We start from the raw sequence: 4,181 nt of genomic DNA, 5'->3' as shown, positions 1-4,181 counted from the left end.
CCTGGGATGAGATGGGGGGAGGAAGGACAGAGCACCCTGCTGTAGGTTGAGCCTCCAGGTATCTGAGGAAACCTGAGCTGAGGGCCTCACCCTGCATTTCTGCTGCCTATAATAGCACTATACATGTGGTACCTACAGTAGGTGTTCAACAAAGATCTGTTAACTTACTGATTGTAAGAGGAGGAACAGCACTGTGCAAGCTGACCTTGGCAGTGGCCTCCACAGGCTCCCCATATTTTCACCAAGAGCTGAGGTCCTAGCTGACCCAAGCCAGAGCCAGATCTCCAACATGCCTTTATTGCTTCAGTGACACGATTGCAAGGAACCCAGGCAGGACTCTGTGTTGCTTGTGTGGGCATGTATGTGCCTTGCCAATGTGTTCCTCTCTGGTCAGTTAATGGGAGCTAGCTGGAACAACATCAAGGGCGAAGCTGAGGGAATTTAGCCTCTCCATCTCCATTATCTGCAGGAACTAGGTCTTAGTCTTAAGGAGCAGCATTGTAGTTTTCAAAATTTGTCTCTGGGCTGAGGCTTTTCAATCAAGCATACTTCACTTTTAAATACATTTGTGTAAAAAATATATATGCACTAATACATAATGTATGTATAACACTAAGTATTATATATAAAGTATATCTTGTATAAAATTTAGAAATATTCTCATGAAAATCAAACAGAAAAAGTATATTCTATTTTAGCTTATTTCTTTTTTTTTTTTACCAGTCTCCTCCAAATACTTGGATACATGCTAAGTTGATGAGTTCATGATTTGGATCCAATATGTGTTTTGAATTTCTATAAAATCCTTGGAAGGCTATGTCAGATGAAACCCTTTTTTTCCCCCTTCTTCTTCCTGTGACATATTTGAGAGAGAAGGAAAAACAGAAGACAAACGCCACTAAGTAGTTTAAGGTAATGTGGTTTTAACAATTCGGATCAACAAATATTGACAGCCTACTACATTCCAGGCACTGAGAAGTGCCTTGAAGAGTCAGAAATTAGATGATAAATCTCCATAGGTGGGAATCTGTGCCTTCAGTTGCCTTGCATCTATTATACACAAAATAGATCAAATGCATGCACAAATGATAATGCATGTAGAAAGTGCTAGATGCCATGAATGACTCCTAACAATGTGCTTTGGAATGACAGCAATTTTGGTGGAAGAGAAGTGGGACTGAGATACAGTAAGTACAGGAATAGAGAGTTAAGAAGGTGGGAACAGTAATGAAATGATCAGGGGCATGCTTTTTGCATGGAACCTGCATCTCCCATTGAACCTGCATCTCCCATTGAACCACTTAATAGTCTGTTTGTCTATCTCTCTCTCTCTCTTCCCTCAGATTTCAGAGACAGAAGAAGTGTTGCAGAATGCTGCACTCAGTTGAGGAAGCAGTAAAGAGAGCGTTAACATTACCAAAGACCAGAGTTTACTCAGAGACATGAAAAGGAAAGGTTGAGGGGCCCTCTGACCTAATTCTTTTTCATCTTCAAATCTCTTATTTCTCTGAGTTCTTTTCCATACCCCTGCCTCCTTAATGATAATGATAGATGCAAAGAAGAAATAAGGCAAGAGCATGTTCCTGAGTGTTGTGTTTTTGTCTTTCCCCCAGGCACCTAAGTACATCCACAAATCAAAGTACTCAGGAGAGTGGTGGCGGGGATGGCATGGTTGAGGTCCTTGATCTCTTAACCCCCTTCTTCCAAATGACACTGACATTCTGGAGTTTGCACTTTTGGGGGGCAATTTTTCTTCAATATTATGCTTCCTGTTTTCCCTCTAACCATGAGGTTATCTATTTTACTGCCAGATATTATTTCCTCCTTCCTTGCATTAGCTTATTTTAGTTACTTATTCTTTCCTGACCATTGCTGGTTTACAAACTTCCCAAGTATGTCCCCTTTGGCACTTTTCCATTCATTTTACTTCTTAACCCCTATTTTGTGCAGTGCCCATAAAAATGTGTATGTGTTATACATATAAAACCCATTCCCCGTGGGGCATGCTTCACAGAAAGCGTACCACAAAGCCCCATTCATCACAAGCCCACTGAAACCTGGCCCCAAAAGCTTGCTTTAGGACCTCCCTCCTGAAGGCAGATTCTATTTAAAGCAGCTGGAACAGCATCCTGAGAATGGAATCTAACTCCCTCTCTCCCTCAACTGCTTATTTGTCAAGTGAGATAATGTGTGTGAAGAGGCTTTGAAAACTTTAAAACATGTGCTGTGGTAGCTGTCCTTGCCTGTCCTTGTGACAGTCTGTTTGCTCATGCATTCATTGGACAAGAATTTATGGAGCACCTTCTATGTGTCAGGTAACGGAGATAAAATGTCAACAAGGTTAAGTGTGACCCAGGATGCAAAAAGAGAGAAGGAGAGAGGGAGAAGGAAAGAAGGAAGAAAGGAAGGAATTAAGAAAGGAGGGAAGGGAGGGAGGAAGGGAGGGAGGAAGGGAGGGAAGAAGGGAAGGAAGGAGGGAGGGGAAAACCATATAGTTTCTAGCCTCATGCTTCTTACAGTCTAGAGCAGAATGTGAATGCCATTCAGATAGCTATGAAATTACCACTGGGTTCGGCACTACAAAGAAAAGGTCCATCATACCATATAGTAGGGAGTGGTCACCTGATCCCGTCTTGGGAAATGTCAGGGGTTAGTCGCCCTGATGGATCTGAGAACTGGTGGATGAGAAAGGGCTAACTAAGCCCAGGTGATGGTATCTGAGATAGCTCTTTTATTACACCATGAACTTCTTGAAGGGCAAGGCCTTTACTACACTTCATTCTTTATTCAATCTATAGTCCCTAGTTCATGTTTGCCACACAGGAAGGTTTCAATAGATAAATTTTGAATGAAGCATATTGCTTAGGAAACATTGTGTGATGAACTTGCAGATTTACTAACATAACAAGTCAGAATGCAGAGATGTACTTTCAGACCTGCTATTTCTCATGATGCTTTTTTTGCTTTGCCGTTGGGATATATGGATATATATTGCTAGAATTTAAATGCTTCTTTGGGTAATGCTGAGTCTTTGGGGATAACTGCTCTTGTCTAGACTCACTTGTTTTTCTCTTGGATAGTGTCTAGGATGTGAAGGGAACACCAGTAGAGTAAAAGGGTCTCAGGCCCACCAGATTCCTCCAGTGCTAGGTGGTCTTGATTGTGGAGAGCCTGATCTGCAGTGGGCTGTTGCTAGATTCTTTCTTGATTTAGTAGGGTCCTGTGGTTTTTTTCCTGTTTTCTCTACAGGATAGATTCTCTGAGTCTTTGTCATTCCAAATTGTTCTTCCCCAGACTTCATTATTCAGTCATCTCATCCCAACCATGTGTCCTCAAGGATGACCTGTTGGGTGTTTCTGTCACACAGGAACTAGAGGGGACCAGGAGTACCATCTAGATTCTCTGTCGGGCCCCACTGCCTTCAACTCTGCTGACCTTCTCCTTGTTGGCACGGGGTTGATTACACAAATACCTCATGAGGATTTCTAACAGGAAGTGAAATTAGAGCCCAGAACAGAGAATTAAGGACCCACATGTCTGAGAGTTTTCCTAGCTGAGCATTGTCAACCTTTCTTCCACAGCCACCTGGAGCCAAAGGGAGAGCCCTTTCATTCTTCCTGTATATCCCGATCCTCTTTCTGATCAAGGATTAAGCATCATGAACTGGCCTTCATGGAAAAGTTTATCTGACCCAGAAATTATTCCCTGATATAGAGGAGCATGCTCCAGGGATGATTCTTGTAACATTAAATAAGAGATGATGGATTTGAAAAATTCTTTGTTATAAATCTGATTTTCAGCTCTTTTTGGAAACTATTTTTAATGTCAGATGATAACAAATCTAAAAGGGTGATGAAACTCAAGGGCATTAGTCTCTTAAAAAATGGGGTTGCAAGTCCTGTCCATACTTCCCACATGCCTTTAATAACAAGGCCCCCCAAATCAGTCTCAGGGACACAGATACATCAGAAAGTTATACACTAGGATACAAAAAAGAAACTTCTGTTAAAAGTATACCTTATTGTGGCTCCATGAGAGAAACAGAACATCCTAAACCTTTGACTCTTAGAAAGTAGATGAGAAGAGGGTCATCTACATCAGAGTGGTGGGCTGTGATGATGTCACCTTGGATTTTTGTTGCTTAATAGCTGACTCTTTCTTTCTTTTTATTTTTACTGGAT

The 4,181-nt window shown here is 41.6% G+C and overlaps 1 long non-coding RNA gene across 1 annotated transcript; it reads left to right on the top strand.

Moving 5' to 3' along the window:
• Positions 1-1,361: 1,361 nt before the first annotated feature.
• LOC125615760 lies at positions 1,362-3,763 on the top strand. The gene is made up of 2 exons (XR_007346354.1): positions 1,362-2,340; positions 3,582-3,763. It is a non-coding gene; the product is annotated as an uncharacterized LOC125615760 (long non-coding RNA).
• Positions 3,764-4,181: the final 418 nt, after the last annotated feature.

This window comes from Marmota marmota, unplaced genomic scaffold, assembly GCF_001458135.2.
Source record: "Marmota marmota marmota unplaced genomic scaffold, marMar, whole genome shotgun sequence".
In the NCBI taxonomy this organism is placed as follows: domain Eukaryota; kingdom Metazoa; phylum Chordata; class Mammalia; order Rodentia; family Sciuridae; genus Marmota; species Marmota marmota.
The sequence above is the reverse complement of the archived record's forward strand: the minus strand, read 5'-3'. Positions and strand labels throughout refer to the sequence as shown.